The sequence below is a fragment of the Rhinichthys klamathensis genome, unplaced genomic scaffold (genome assembly GCF_029890125.1).
Source record: "Rhinichthys klamathensis goyatoka isolate OS25496 unplaced genomic scaffold, OSU_Roscu_1.1 h1tg000422l_1, whole genome shotgun sequence".
Classification (NCBI taxonomy): domain Eukaryota; kingdom Metazoa; phylum Chordata; class Actinopteri; order Cypriniformes; family Leuciscidae; genus Rhinichthys; species Rhinichthys klamathensis.
Genome location: NW_026606920.1, coordinates 348,375 through 365,717, shown reverse-complemented (window position 1 = coordinate 365,717; position 17,343 = coordinate 348,375). Strand labels below are relative to the sequence as shown.

General features: G+C 37.5%; 1 protein-coding gene across 2 annotated transcripts in view; it reads left to right on the top strand.

The window, feature by feature from the left end:
- ppp2r3a (protein phosphatase 2, regulatory subunit B'', alpha) overlaps nucleotides 1-17,343 on the top strand; it is an 81,884-nt gene that overhangs the window by 32,701 nt on the left and 31,840 nt on the right. The window lies entirely within an intron of this gene.

Genomic DNA, 17,343 nt, shown 5'->3' with positions numbered 1-17,343 from the left:
AGCGGTGCTTACCTGCAGTCGTGAATGCGGTGATGGACAGCTGTCTTTCCTCACTGGTCAATAACGTTGGTGCTGTGTTTGGATTTCTTATGATTTCAGATTGTATTGGTGATATTATGAAAACTCAGTTTCACCTCACAATGTTTGCACACGGCATGTTGATTCATTTGATCAATATATCGTTTAGTAAGGTCATTTAGTAAGATCCTTTTGATCTATGTAATTCCAAACTTTGCTGAGCCCAGAGACAGACGACAACATTCTGGCATCAAATAGAGTCTTGTTTACACGCTCCACAACGCCACCCAAGGCATTTAGTTATAACTGTGAGTTTTACTTTGAATAGTATTAGAATTCATTTGAATAGTATTTACATTTTTTGAACAATTATTATTGATCAAATAGTCGACTGTTCTGACTAGAACTAGTACACGAGAGAGTATAGCCTGGTAATAACCCCAATTTTCTTGTATAAACATACAATGAGTAGCGTACGTGTTGTGTCTAAAGAGACACGTTTTCTGGAAAATGGGTACGGTTTATAATGGCTGAAGTGGGCAGGTAATGAAGAGGTTGATGGTTGCACATTTGCTGCAGCTATGGAGCGATGCAGACAAATTCAGGTCAGCTGTCAGACATGATTACTATTTAGAGTGGAAAAGGGATCCAGGATGCAGAGAAGTTCTGCTCTCTGCTTACACACACTTGCATAGCTTTCTTCTCTCTCTCTCTCTCTCTCTCTCTCTCTCTCTCTCTCTCTCTCTCTCTCTCTCTCTCTCTCTCTCTCTCTCTCTCTCTCGCTCTCGCTCTCGCTCTCGCTCTCGCTCTCGCTCTCGCTCTCGCTCTCTCTCTCTCTCTCTCGCTCTCTCTCTCTCTCGCTCTCTCTCGCTCTCTCTCTCTCTCTCGCTTTTACTCACTGTCACACCGCCCCTTACTCACCCCACCAAGTGTCTGACCAACATTCCTCCCCAAATGCTTTCTTGTTACAGAGCGCAGCCAGGTTTCAGAAAAAAAAAACACTTTGTGTTTTTTAAATTTAACAGAATCCACAAGTCTGTGCAATTTCCACTTAAAAAGTAAAAAAGTTTAATTGCTGAGTTGCCAGGGTAGAATAACTACCAGTAATGCTAAAGATCCATCAATGTTACCGTGGAAACAGGAATTGCAGAAAAACTGCTCACAAATGGCCATCTTCTCCCATAAAGTGTTGCATATAATGTATTCGAGTGAGTTTACAAGTTTAGCTTTACAAGTTAAAGTATAATAAGAATAAGTTATTCATCTTTACATATTTGATCTATATTGTAGTAAACATCAAAAGTAGGGTGTTTTATATTTAAAATCAGTAATAGTAAGTCAACTGATTTATATGAAACACTTTTGATTATAGAATTCAGAATCCATAATGAGATTTTTTGTGGATGTTTTTTATTTTATTTTATTGTTGACACTGGTAGATGACAACAAATCAGGAAATAATTTGTTTGTCGTTTTTTTGCTGAGTGCTGACTTTTATTGTTGCTCCTCTCCGTTTAATAAAGTCAGGATATGGCTGGGAGGGACAGTCTTTAGGTCACTTTATTATTCTGGTGCAAGTAAGCACTGAGCTGTAACATCTGCTGATGTGAAAACAGTCTCTTATTGAAGAATAAAGTACCTCCGTTTCATTTACGGGACCAGTGACCTGAAAGAATGGGTCATAGTGTTCATGTGAATGGACATATTTAGTTCATGCACTGGCTGATTCTCATTAGTTTGATGTGGCAGAACAATTCTCCACTGGGTTATTTGAACACTGATGTAAGTGCCATCTCATGAGCAAATCAAATTAGGATGAATTACATAAAAACTCACCCCTTTTTGAACTAGCACCTCTCTGCGTGTTACACAAACGAAAGTTCATAAATTGATGTAAATTATATGTTTGTATATTATATTATATGATATTATATTTTATTTCTATTTAGAAAAATATATAATCTATTTGACCCATATGTCCACATGGGACTTTGATGCTGTTGTATTGTAATTTTCCCAAATTTATAATGTGTACATTTTCTATTTAGGTTCCCAATTTAGTGTAATTCTCACATTGGCACATCAGATCACAATAGTGCAATCATAGTCTTCTGTAGTTGGAAGTTAATGGTGCAGTTTAACCGTTCTGAACTGTGTTTATTGTATCTGCGGCTTGTAACCTGACCTAGCTGAATTTTGGCGTCTTTGTTATTTTAGCAAAAACATTTGGATTGCTGAACAAAGCTGCTTTGAAGTGTCAGGCAGTCTTTCTGCACTGACACAAACTTAAGTAAGGCCTGTGTTGACACGACCCCAAAGAGAGTGATTATTTATTAAGGCTGTGCTTGGTGGAGAAAGGAAAAGAAGCCTTCTCAGCCTTATAAGGCCCAGCTCTTCTAAAACGTCAGGAAGTGCTGGATAAGAAAAGGCATGACTCATTCTTTCTCGTTTTGAACATGCCAAAGAAAATGTACCTTTATGTTTTATATTGTTCTTAGCGGATGGAGTATTTAATGCTTCTTTAGCCTGTTGTCTGTTTCTTTTTATGTGGCTAATGAGCAGGTCCACAATAAATCTGTCTGTTTTTCATATCCCCTGCCCCTTCATTTATTAAATATATTTTGGCCAATTTAATAGTGCTGTCAGTTACCAATTAGAGTATATAGGCCTATCACTTACTGTACCCTTGAAGTGAGAACAATTATGTACCTTCTTTTCAATTATACTAAACAGTATCATCAGAGGTCTTTCCTGTAGCATTAAAGGAACAATTATTGAAAAGGTTCAAATCTGTTTTTTATTTGTACCATTGTGCACCTTTTTTGTTCTGAGTGTATAGTACTCTCAGCTCCGTTTAACACGTTTTGTCTTTACGGTGTCATCTCATTTGTCCTCTCTCTTTTTTTGGCCGCTTAGTGCGTTCTTTCCCTCTCATTAATCCCAATCATGTTGTGTGATTGCCTTTCCCTTTTGTGTTTTTCCATACCACACATTTAGGTCCTTAAAACAGTGCAGGGCTGAATAGGCTGAGTTGGATTCGACCATGTTTGTCTCCAAATATATGCCTCTGCTACACGTAATGAGTGGAAATATGAGTGATGAGTGAATCAGTATCAAAATATAGCCTGTGGATGCTTTCTTTAGGAGGCCTTACAACTGAAACCAGTGACATCATTCTAAAAAAAAAAAAAAGACTTGGGAAAAAAGACTTGGAAAAAAGACATGGAAAGTTCATTAAAAATTAAAAGAATTCTTAATGGACCATTTGCAGCAGTTGGTCTTGGTCAAGTGGCTTTTAACTTCTGTCATCCTACTGCTTTTCTGTGTTTTTTTTGTAGCTAGATTAAAGAAATAGAGTCTGACTCAGACTGAGGGCAAACAAGTATTTGATTGCCAGTGAGAAGAAATGTTGGTCAGGAGCAATTATTTCCAACCGTGCCTCATATAGCGCACCTCTGCGCCATGATGTTAAATGGACTGTCAGACAGCATAGATGAATCAGGAAACTCTTAAAAAGTTAAATAAAGATCAGTACACCGTTTGGGTTTTGGGCCCAGAAAGGGATGTTGGTCTGGAATATGAAAGTTATGTGATCAAACACTTAGTACATTTAAGCCTCTTTTCATTGGATGTGAAATACATCCTGACAGCACCAAGGCTTTTGCTCCTTTGCTTCCATCTTAATTTTTTCACTCCCCTCTCTCTCCTTTTTCTGTTATACTCTCATTCTCTCTATCTCTCTCACCTCTATCTGCTAATCCCTTTTCAAGTGCAAACACACCAGTGTCGAGTCGACCAGCATTGGCTTGACTTCTGCTGAGCCGACGTGCCTGTCACTGAGATATAGAGACATCAGATGAGAATCAAACACAGCTGTCACCAGGATCAGGACTCAAAGTTTACTTTCATATCTACTACTGTTCAAAAGTTTGGGGTCAGGATTTTAATTTAAAAAAAAAAAAAAGAAATTAATACTTTTATTCCGCAAGGACACATTCAATTGATCAAAAGTGACTAAATTTATATAATGTAAAAAAGGTTTTCTATTTCAAATAAATGCTGTTCTTTTGAACTTTCTATTCATCAAAGAATCCTGGTTTCCACAAAATATTAAGCAGCACAACAGTTTGTTAATGATAAGAAATGTTTCTTGAGCGCGCCACCAAATCAGCATATTAGAAGGACCATGGATCATGTGACTGAAGACTAGAGTAATGGCTGCTGAAAATGTAGCTTTACCATCACAGAAATGTTACATTTTAAGATAAATTTTTAATTGCAATAATATTTCACAATATTACTGTTTGATTAAAAAAAAAGCAACCTTGCATAAGAGAGACTTATTTCTTATAAAAAACAGTAGTGTATGTACTGCGCCATTCCCTTAGTTATAAAATGGAGAGTTTACCTTTGAGCTTATGTTTCTCATTATCTCCTATTCCCTCATTAGCTCTCAGTCTCATTGTCAGGTGTTTAATCTCATCATCGTTTATTCATTAGATGTTGGGATTTCAGCAGATCAGTCCATTGAACTGTTATATTCTAAAACAGCTTTCAGCTGTATGACCTCTAGCTGATATGTAGTCATGCTGTAAACTGTGAAAAGTTCTCCAAGACAACTTCATGTGAAAACTTATCTATTTAAGCACTATTCTTATTTGTAGATAAGAAAGTGGACAAAACTTCCTGTTTGTCTGAAAGACGAGGGCGAGCGAAAAATTACATCCTCAGGCCTAACCTATAAAATATTTGTAGGGGACATATTTGTGGGGGTTGAGGTCCTTGCAAAAATATAGACTGAAATAACCTAACAACTGCAGACTAAAGTCTGCTGAAAAATAGTTTTTATAATATATCGTTTTAATTAGGCTTTTGTTTCATGACCATTGGCTACTGCTAATTTTACAATGTTATTATTTTAGTGCCCTTCTTGACTCTTTTTGAACAGGTTTATGGATTAATGTACAACATTGCACATGGAAATTCCATGATGACATTTTTAAGGACTTATTAAATATGTTCTCTGCAAAAAAAGAAAAGAAAAACTACCATTATGCAGTGAGTTTGGCCTTCCTGAATTAATGAAACTTGAATCATGAACTCTCATTGATAATGTATTATCTCTGGTTTGGTCGGTGTACATAATTGTGATCAATGAACACTCAGTGTCCTTTATGTAATAAAGAAAGTGGTTTTGTGAAACAGATATTTATGAGGCTCAATACTTATTCTTTTCTCTTTTGCTAACCATGTGAAACCACTTGACGCATGTGGAAGAACTTTTTCCAAAGCTTGAGGTTTCAGAGAGTTTCATGGTTTTCATCCAGTGGGAAATAGGCTTTTCTTTTATTCCTTGTTTTTCCTCCAGCTGAGGGTTTGTACCTGATAGTGGTTTTTAGGAGCTGTCATGTTGAAATGGGTCTCCTTTCAGCGTTCATCTCATCTTTAAAAAGGTTTTTTAAATCGCTCTAGTAGTTACAAGGAGAATACATTGTGATGTCAGCCACAACATCTTCCAATGGAGGATAACTAATGTGAAATAAAAATAAATTCAACTTGAATTTTTTTTTTGAATTATTAATTGGTCCTTAAAGGTTTAGTTCTCACAAAAATGAAAATCATTTACTCTTCTTTGTGTATCCTTGTTTACCATATGTAAGGCACTCTATGTATGTGTGTTTATATGTGAATAAAAGCCTGAATTAACTCTGTTTATCATATAAAGCGATCGGACCGGATCCATTCACAAGACATGGATAAACTGCTTGATGCATATGGATTCGTTTTACGTTGCCTTTATGAACTTTTGTGATCTTTTATGTCTTGACATTCAGTGGAGGGACAGAAACCTCTCAGGTGTCATTAAAAATATCTTAATTTGTGTTTCGAAGATTAACCAAAGTCTCATTGATTTGGAATGACATGAGAGTGAGGAAACGTAATTTTGTGTTAAACTATCCCTTTAAGGATCCCTCAGTTAATCTTAAAGTTGAAATTTGAGAATTAAACTGGAAAGTGCAGGATGTAGAAAATGACATGCGCTACACATGCAATGAAGTGGCCCTTTTTCTCATCAGAAGTTGAGTCACCGTGAAAAATTGTGAAATTCTCTGGACAGCTGGAGAACTAACACCTGCCTGCAATCGCTGCTTCTCACCCTCCAGCCTGTGGGAAAACCAGCAGTGCTCTTCCTTCAAACCCCTCTGCTGCAGGGTGCCTCATCGTCTGTTTGGTAAGGGGTGTAGTTGTGGTGACCGGCAGAAAGCACCTTTGTGGTATGAGCTTGAGTGTTAGTCAGCATTGCTCTGCGTTCCCGGACCGGACACTGATGTGTCTATCCTGGTTGACCGTGTCATCAGTATGCTGTTCTCCTGTGGCTGTCTATCATCTCTGTTGGATGGCCATACTACACTGTCACCAAAGTGGCGAGGCACTGCGGTATAGGAGCCAGGCTCGAGTTACTAATATCGGGGCGCCAGTCTGTGTCAGGATCTTCTCTTCCACCCCCATCCAATTGTTTATTAAAGGAGTCATAATGTAGTATTAACTTTGATACCCACGCTCTATTATAGTCATTTCATGCCCTTCTAAAAAAGAAAAATTGGAAAAAAATAAACACAGAGCTCGTTTGACCCTTATTTCTGAATGGATTATTGTCTCGCGAGATCTCATGCGAGGTTTTGGCTGTCGTGGACGGTCATTTTAATAATGCAAATGAGGGGCGCGTTGATTGGTGGCAGGAAGGAGGGGGCTTGACACCGCAGGTAACTTCAGCCTATCATTCCAAAAAGAGATCATGGCGCAAGTTGTTAATGAACCCGACCTGGCCGCGACCTACGGGATTCAACCGTATATGTTTGAGCCAGACTCTGAACCAGAGCTGGAAACGGAAGAGGAACAACAGTCAATTGAAGGACGTCTACATCAACATGTCTCTGAATGGTAAAGACAATTTTTTTGACTGAGACATACATTAACATCAGTAACGAGCTAAAACGTTTTTTTTTCTATTTTCTCCCACATAAGTTTAGCTTTAATTTAATGTAGATTACATTAACAGAGATTTAGTCTACTTTATTTTCAGCTTACAGTGGTTATAGAGATTAACGTTTGCTATAATGTGTTGTTTTTGCCTTTTTTGACGTTGTGGTTTTTTAGATATTTAATAATTTTCATCTGCAGACATGTAACGTTATGTTTTTCTTTGTTTATTAATTCTTGACTGTTTTTTAAATTTATCTATCCTTATCACATACAAGTTCCGCATTAGTAGTTAGCTGCTGTTTGTTACACAAAATATAGTAATAATAAAAACACAGTCTTGCCGTTTCAAATTCAGGCAAGTCCCTGATTGTTGGAATGGCACCTTTTCCCAAACGTAGCTTCGATGCCAGCTTCGCCTGATATTGCCCCAAATTTGTAAAAGATTCTTTTGTGAAATGTTTAGCGCAGGCACCTAACGTTGAGCAAGTTGAGATGGTTGTTGGAACAGCGTCATTAAAAATAAATTTCATCCACTTGTCCCTTGTAGTTTGGTCAGTTTTGGGTAAAGAAAAAACATTAGAATGTGGATTATGACAGTCAACCACAGAGCAACTCATGTGTGCACTAGTACGTTTCTGCATCTTTCTTGACTGAATATGATGGGGAGAGGGGCAGGGCGGGCCTCCTCTGCGGTGTCCATATATGGTATATCCGGCCCCGTCTTGACGTCAAGTCGGGGGAGAAATTGAAATCTCGTATTTGAGTGCGCGTGCACGTTGGCTAGTTTAAGAACCCTGGGGTAAACAAACGCTTCACTTTTGAATATCGGCATCCCGGCCAATGTATAATCGTTAGTCAATCATAACATACATTGATTCTCATGGAAAAGTGAAAATTGCACATTATGACTCCTTTAAATATGTGAATACAGTGTGCCCAAATTGCATTTGGACACTTAAGCCGCACTTAAAATGTCTAAAGAATGTCTAAAGAATGTCCAACGCTATCTCACGACCAATTCGTACGAGTGATTAAAAGGTGGTTAATTCGTACGAATTGTCTAAACCCACGTGATGGGTAGGTTAAGGGGCGGGGTCAGGAGTAGGTCATTCGCACGAATTCATACGAATTTAGCAAAAATCGTACAAATTGGTACGAGTGAGGTTGTATGAATCCGTGACATCATAGAGCTTTTCTCAAAACTAACTTTGAGTCCCTATGCAGTGACTTTTAAGGAACTGACTTCAAAGTGATTTTTAGCAATGCAATGCCTGAAAATAGGCTACCTTCCGTCAACACAACGGAACTATTTTCAGGCGCTGCGTCATATCATTACGCCTGCTGCACTCATGGTACGGCAGTAAAGTTTCTTGATTATTACGCAGGAATGAGAGTATAGTTCATAGCCATATCAGCCTAGAAAATCGCAACTTTACATTTTCCGTCGGTCTTAGTGCACGATGTAACTACAGAAGAGTCAAGTTTTAAATAGGAAAAATATCGAAACTCTTTGGTCTTTTTTTTTTTTTTTTAGAAATGCTAATGGTCTTGTCCACTTCAATGATGTATGCTAAGCTATGCTAAAAGTGGTACCGCCAGAACCGGAGATCGGCTAAATGGATTCAAAAACGGTAAAACTCAACAGTTTAACTCTGGAAAATGAGCCTATTTCCAAAAAAAAGTGGAGTATCCCTTTAAAGCTGCAGTCCGCAGTTTTTCCTCTTTGTCGCCATCTCTGTTCGAAATCTGCAATTGCAGTTATTCGTGGAATTATTAACTTTACGTGAGTTGTGGGCTACTTCGACACGGCACAGTGCGGATGAACACAATGTTTGAGGAGAGTGTGCAGCTGTCAGTCACCGTGCCGGTGTGGATACTGGCATTCAGAATCACAGATTATTCTTTTTGGAAGTATGACCAACATAATAGTTTTCACCGGAAAATGTCATCTGAACAAGCAAGTAACATCCACTTTTGTTCTGGTTCTGACATTGCAGTAATCGCGCTGATTAAATATAACAATCGTTTATCATATCACGCAAAACCGTGCAAATTTGTTCTCAAATTGTTAATGTTAACAACGTCAGCATAGCGTGATTACATGTAATGTCCTTCCGATATGTATCCTTGTTTTTGCATGGGTCCGGTTGCAGTCTCAGTCTCCAGATGATGGAATGAGCTTCATACAGTTTCAACTGTGGCTTAAGTGTTCAAATACTTTTTGGGGCCACTGTGTACAAGTCTTTTTTTACAGTCTATGGTACAAGTACTGCAGAGCTTCAAATGAGAATGCAGCAATGAGCTAGTGTGTTAAATGTCTCTAGATATAAAACCAATGCCTTAAAACCATTCATGCAACTAATGCAGTTTATTGATAGATGGCATCTGATGGAGCTTTGTAAGAGCTAACTATTGACTTCATTTACAGTCCACTCACGTAGTAAATGTGGAGATATATCAGCACTAGTTTTGACTTCATAAGCTCTGAAGGCTTTTTACATTTATAATGTGCTCACCAGGGCTCAGAGGTGAAGATTGTTTGATCCGCAGACTTGAATTATTCTGCTCTGGACTTTACTATGATAACTATACCCGTCTAGCTCATGCCTGCATGGTAGCAGAGGGCATTCTGAGTATTTCTCTAACATTGGGTCCTATCCAGGCATAACAATTACACCAAGGCTGCATTCAAAGCTATTAGCAGTGTAAAAGATATTTAGAATGATTGAAACACTACTACATTTTATTGTTTTTGAAAGAAGTCTCTTATGGTCACTAAGGCTGCATTTTTTTGATTAAAAATACAGTAAAAACAGTAATATTTTTAAATATTACAATTTTAATTAACTGTTTTCTAATATAACACATTTTAAAATGTAATTTATTCCTGTGATGGCAAAGCTGAATTTCCAGCATCATTACTCCAGTCTTCAGAAATCATTCTAAAATGCTGATTTGCTGCTCAAGTAACATTTACCAATGTAGAAAACATTTGTGCTGCTTAATATTTTTGTGGAAACTGATACATTCTTTGATTAATTGAAAGTTCAAAAGAACAGCATTTATTTGAATTGGAGCTCTTTTGTAACATGTCGAAGTTTTGATGTCACTTTTGATCGATTTAATGCATCTATGCTGAATAAAAGTATTAATTTAACCAAGGAGTTGACGAAATGTCCTGTCCTGGATTTTCTTATCAAGTCGTGACTGGATAGGGCCCTGTAAGAGTTACAAAGCACTCTTTCCTCTGATGCCTTTTTCTTGTTATTGTGTCTTGCATTCACTGTACTGTCACTCACTTTTTGTTTGGTGCCTCTCTCCCATGTGTCTCCTCTCCGTTTGAAGCTTTGGTTCTTTTCCCCAAGAAGTACCATCATGCTTGCCTTAAATGCACATTAAGTCACCGAATGCATAATGTAAATGTCTGCTTGGGCCAGTGGCTCTGTTCCAATGCTGTCTGGGATCCCTGTCAAAAGCTTCTGCTCACCATTTCTAAATTCTGTTGGAGTGCCCAAATGAGGTTGTGTGAAGAATGAGAGTAAGTGCAAAAGAGCAGGAATGGAATAGAATGAAAAGATGAACAAGCAATATGATACATCTGCTGTAAAGAATGAGGCCGGGGTCATCCGGGTCCCTTTACTTGTAAATTGAAAATATCATGGATTTTGTTAGTTTGCACAAAATGGACACGTATCTCTATCTCCTCTCCTTTGACTTCACTTCTACAATCAGTAGAAAGTAATGCACGGTGGATGCAGTTATTTCTGTTAGTGCAGCAGCTGTTGCACTGAATCGTGATTATCAGTGCTGAGTGTTTTTTTTCTCCCAGAGGCTTCTTTGTTGTAGCAAAGGGCCTTTGCTGATTAGCTGTTTTTTTGTCGGTAAGGCATTCATGCTGTGACATCTTCATACGAATGTGAATAGTTCGCTTCATTGTTCCGTCTGATTGGTGCGGTTTCAAAACAATAAACTCTAATTAAGATTTAATTACTAACTTCTGGTTTCCTCTTGCTGCAACAAAAATTTGGAGTACAATCTATAATCTCTCTGTCTCTCTTTTGGGGTGTATTCATGCTCCCAAAGAGAGCTTTGGAAAACATTTTGGAGGAAAAACTGGATTGTAGAATTAGGTCAATTGGTTTTTAGACTATACTGTAAGAAATGAAAAATAACAAGTGTGACATTTTGTTATTATTAAGTGTGAGTTTTAATATTACCAAGTAGGAGGTGCTCTATTGTTCTATCCTTTGTATTTACACTACCATTAATTATTTAAAAATAAAATTGGTAAAAGATTTAGCAATGATTCATTAATATGATCAAAGTGACCATAAAGCTATTAATATAATTAATACATTAAGCAGCACAACTGTTTTCAACATTAATAATAATAAGAAATGTTTCTTGAGCAGCAAATCATCATATTAGAATGATTTCTGAAGTATCATGTGACACTGAAGTAATGATGCTGAAAATTCAGCCTTACCATCACAGAAATAAATTACATTTTAAATGTATATTACAATAGAACATTTTTATTTAAATTGTAGTAATATTCAACAATATTACAGTTTTTTTGTGTATTTGTATGTAAATGCAGCCTTTGTGAGCATAAAAGACTTTTCAAAATCATAAAAAATATATATTTTGACCCCAAACCTTTGAATGGTAGTGTTTCTATCATTCTATATAGTATGTCTGCCATTCTATACTGTATATCCATAGGGTCTATAAACCTTTAAACTTTAACAAGGCTTCAAACCAGTATTCAGAATTGTCTTCTAGTTTTGTAAAAAGGTAATTCCGCATCATTCAAAATCTGCATCCTCTTTGCTACCTTAATTCAATTCAGGAAATTAATTTTATTTTAAAAGACATTCTCGATTCAATTCTAAATAACACACAACCCTGGTTCTTTTTGTTTTGTTTTGTTTTTTGGTCCAGGAACGTTTTTCGTCCACCTTTACGACATTTAAAATCAGAGGGAAATGGTAGGTTAATAAGAATGTCTGATAAGAACTTACCCTAAAATCTAATTATTGATAAGCATGTTGTTCAAAGACCAACAAGGATCCAGGTATGATTTGATGTCCTACTTAAATCATAGTAAATCTTCCATATAAATATGCTTTTGGCTTGCTTTTTGTTTGTTTGTTTTGTTTCTCATTTAGTTTGTTTGTTTTGTTTCTCATTTAGTTTTGTTGTATAGTACATTTATGTGTGTGGTAGTTTAAAAAATAAAACCAGGCAATTTGTATAATAGTCATCGTGATAATGAAATTGATTCAGGCCTGCTTTCTCTTCTTTGATAATTGTATGCTGCACTCCCTTCCATTCCCAATCTCTCACTCTGAATATGAATTAACCATTTCATGTCAATTTTACAACATTTCACTGAATTGTTATCTTCAGTTTGTAAAACATCCGTGTTTACCCTCCTTTTGTGACGTCCTTCTCGCTTTCCCCCTTGCGGCTCTGAAGGGTTAAATGTGCATCCTGGTCACCGTGTGAAGGAGTTAGTAGCCAGTGAGCGTGTAATCCTTCCTTTATTAATGTTTTGTTGTCACTGGGGTCAGGTTCTCTCTTGCAGCGACAGCTTTTGAAAGTCATTACTCAAGCTGAGACAAACAAAGCTCGCGGCATGCCTCCCTTTGGCAGCTTGTGCAGAGTGACAAGACCGAGCCTGACCACTAACAAGCGAGGGCTCACACAAACTCCCAATTTACCTTCCAAAGGGAAACTTTTTCGGTTTCAGGGATTCCTTAATGAGCTGTACTGTATATCAGTTCTTCATCCCTCAACTCTTAATTGGGCCAAATATAAGCAGACCAGCACGTCGTGATTTATTGCTCTACCTGGCAAAAATAACAAGAAAATCTGTTTTCTTTTTGAGGATAGTATGTTGGGGGTGTTATTTCTAGGAATCTTTTTTAAAGCTGACAACATCGTATAGCCCAGAGTCTTGACACTAAATTGAAAAGCACTGTCAGATGTGACAGGACACGGGTGCGACTTCTCAGCGTGACTGCTACAGTGTAATTAAACATGGAACGAATGCATGCCATTAAAGCACCGAGAGGAGAAAGATAATGAGGCTGCTGCATCCTCGTTCCTCCTGCTCCTGCCAGTAGAGCGAGTCTCAAAAATGTGGGTGGATGTTGTCTTGCTCTCCAAACAGTGTGTGTTTGCGTTTCATGCGCTGCTTTCTCCATAACAATCTCTGCATGCTAATTACAACATTAAGCTGAGATAAAGACTGTTGCCTGACAATACAAACATAATCTTCTAGGAACATTCATCTCAATTTCTATACAACATTAGCCATCCCATACCAACTAACCAGGGAGGTCCTATGCTGTAAGAAGACTCCCATCAGACATATAAGATGTTTGTATGGGCGTCCGCACTGACTGAGTGATGTGAAGGTGTGAAGGCTTCTGCTTTAACCCCCACCGGCCTGGAAATAGAAACGGCTGGCAAATTATAGAGAGCAGGATCATGTGTTTATCAGCCTATTAAATTGTCATTAAAAAGCCGTCTCTTTGCTACGGTCCACACTCTTCCTGTCATATTGAGTTCAGTCCGACTTGACAACCAGCTACGTCAAAGCACTTTGAAAGCAGACTATGTTATTGAGAGGCTCTGCTTGGGGACACTGAAGCTCAAGAGTGTTACCTTCTACGATAAACAACTTAAGTGTGTCTGTACTGAGCTTTGGCAATGGAAAGTCAAGGGTGCCCATGCATCTCTGGGGGAATCTCAGTTTACATTAGGAATTTTGTGTTTTTGTGTGTTTTCATCTACTGGATATAGGGGTAATTTCATGTCTTTTTTTAAAATAAAAGTGCTTTGTTTTGCCACAAAGTGTTAGTTTTCCTACATTTGAGCTTTTAGTTGTACAAATCATCACATTAAAAATAACATGAAAATTGGATAAAATTTAGAGTGACGGAAAAAGTGTGAAGCACTTGAAAGCCCTTGAAAAGTGCTTGAATTTCACTCTCAAAAGGCTGTACGAGCCTTGAGATGAATAATGTAAAAGAAGAGGAAAGAAATTCTTCTATTTCTGCCACAATGCCATGGTTACAGTTAGTGTTACTACATTAAATCTATGGTGAATGTTGGGGATTTGTGTACTGAAACGCCTTCTATAACTTCGGTCATGGCACACCTGCTGGCAGTGCGAATGCAACCAGGAAAATGGGCCTAGGGGAACATTTAGCTCTCAGGGAACCACCCTGGTGGCTACTTCCTATAACTAAGTTCCTATAGCTAGGCTACCCATTGCGAAAGCCCCTAATGTTTCTCCTGGTTTCCACGTCAGCGCTGTTTGATCTGATATGTGTGGTTTATAACAGAATCCTGCTCCAAATTTGAATGCTTCCCAATAGATCTTGCTGCCATGTTATTAATGTTGCAGCAAATTTAAACGCTTTCAAAAATTCAAACAGTAAAATTGTGAAATATTATTACAATTTAAGATAAAAATTTTAAAATGTAATTTATTCCTGTGATTACAAAGCTGAATTATCAGAAGTCATTAGGCTATGATTACTTCAGTCTTCAGTGTCACATCTATCAGAATCATTCTAACATGCTGATTTTGTGCTCAAGAAATATTTTGTTGAAATGTTGAAAACACTTGTGCTTCTTAAAGAAGTGTTGAGTTGATGATTAGAAAGTTCAAAAGAAACATTTATTTTAAAATTTAAATATAAATATGTTGTACCATTTATAAATTTCTTTCTCAATTTATTGCATCCTTGCATCCACTGCATCCAGTGACTTCATTTGAACAGTAGTGTACTACAGTAATGAAATAATTTTGATAATTTGTCATTTTGATTTGTAATTAAATAATCTTGAGGCCCATTTCACAGTGGGCCCAGTCTCCCTGGTTGGGAACCACTGATTCAGAACTGATTCATTTATTTGATTTTTTTATTAGTATTAAGTATTAATTTAGCTTTGTTAACTATTGGAGATTTCCATTGCTTATTGTATTTCATACCACAGTGTCTCTTAACTTATGGCAGATAAGGGACAGCAAGGAAATGTAATTTCCTCTCAAATAAGTATGTTACTAAAAAGGGAAAACTGTTTCATGCAAGTTTCATGACTTCCAGAAGTAAATCCTGGCATCCTGAAGCTGGATGCTGGATGACTGTTGTTTTTTGCATTTCATAGCTGTACTTCGTATTTTTGTAAAAGGCAGTGACTGTCATTGTAATGTTCTCTTCTCCCACCCAACAACAGCTTTTTGAGTAATTGGCTGGGCAAGCAGGACCAGTCCATTGCAAACAGTGTGGGTTGTCCCTGTAAATCTCACTCTCTGAATGTTTTTCCGATATTGTGAGGAAATACAGAAGTGTAATGCATTTACGAGGCTATATTGTGGACACAGATTATACTGCTTTAAATGTCATGCGTGGCCATAGTCAGAGTTTATATGAGGTGAGGTTGTGGTGGACATCCTGGAGACTCGTTCTCTGTTGTTACTCTGCTGAGACACAGAGAAGACAAGGCTTTAATGAGGCCTGCTGTGAGAGAAAGAAAAAATGGTAGAAAAACAAAAGGGCCAGAAGGAGTGAGAAATAAATTCAAAGGAATAAAACGAATTGGAGAATAAAGGAGCGTATTGCTTTGGTCGTGGAGAACAAATTTGGTTGAGACATGCTAATAATGAGCTCAAGTATATAAAAAAAAAAAATTCTCCAGTCCAGCCTCATAATGACTCATCTGTTCATTAATTATCATTAAAGAGAGGGAGAGTGAGCAATAGAGACATAAAATTATTATTTATGTCACTCCAAATCCATGATGTAATTTTTCTATGGACTGAAGGAGAAATTTTGAAAACTTTTACCTGTTAAAGGGATGGACTAAATGTTTGTGTAAAAAAAGTACTTTAGTACAGTTAAGTTTACAAGATTTTAGTAGCTCATAGAAGCAGGAAGTTTGTTGTTGGCTAGTGTTGGTCTCCAATAATAGACTTTAAAAAATCTGTCATCAGAGCAATAAGGGAAAGTTAGTTCCTTTCCTCGGGAATGATTCAGTATTAAACCTATGCTATAAGTACAACTGTTCAATTATGGAATCTGTGTATTTGAACAGCTCTGTCTTGAGTAAACACACTTTATAGGGAAGAGAGGCAGAGCGCGGTGTGTTGTCAAAGAAAGCTAATAGAGTGTCTGTGTACTTTCATCACAAGCTCTTTAACAGCTTCCAGTGATGTGGCCCCTTTGAAGATGGCTTAAGAACTAAATTTAATAACACAGGAGACTTAAAATGCCTGAAGCTTAGTTTTTTTTTTTATAACCGCATACCAGCATTAGGCATTACTGCACTACATTTTATTTTTCGGTTCGTATTTGTTTGATAGTTTGTGGTTTACTGCTGGCTGACTCTTATATGCATTTTGTAGTTTTCAACATTTTCATGTGGATTATATGTACCAAAGAGAAGTTAAAAGGGTAACATGCTCATTAACTAATAAAGAGAGATGTTAAACAGATTAAGCAAGAACAATTAAATGTGATGGTAACATTTAATTATGATCGCTTTTAACCACCATTAAAGATACTGCCTTAATTGTGCTGTCAAAACTGTACATCAATCTTTTTCTTTTGTGACCTCTTCAGTGATAAAACAATTATTCCAATTAACTGTTTGTTGTTGTTGTTGTTACTGTTTTGTCTTACAAAATACTCTGGGGCAGATGTACTAACGCTTTTGCGCCCACTTCAGGCGTATTTGTTTCACAAAGTGAACACCATAAACCATAAAACCATGGCGAGGTATGTACGAACGGGACGCACCGAGATGAAAGCGCAGACTGCCTGTCGCGGGAACTGAAAATGGCAAAATGCGCTTTTCGTGTCATGCATATTCATTCATGGGATGGTCAAGGGGAAAGTGGGAGTGTCACATAAAGAGATGGGATGGGAAGCGTAAACTGCGCGTAATTATGTATTCTGCGTTATGTACAGAAAAAGCCGGTGAAAGCGCGCCTCTATTTTGCGCTGAAAATTCTCCGCCTCTTAAAAGCAGGTGTAACTTAGGAAGTGGGTTTCCTGGCATATGCCCCCTGTTGAAATGGCAGCAGTAATCCGAGCAAGACGAAGACATAGGCTAAGGAGACGAGCTGAAAAGATTTTTGCCACAAGAATCACACTTTTTCAGTTGAGTGAAAACGAAATCATTAAGCGTTACAGATTACGCAGCTACACAATATTACAGTTACTGGAAGAAATCAAAGATGACATAGAATCTCCGACTCAGCGTTCAAGTTCCATTCCAGCAGTTGTTAAACTCCTCGCTACATTACAATTATTGGCATCA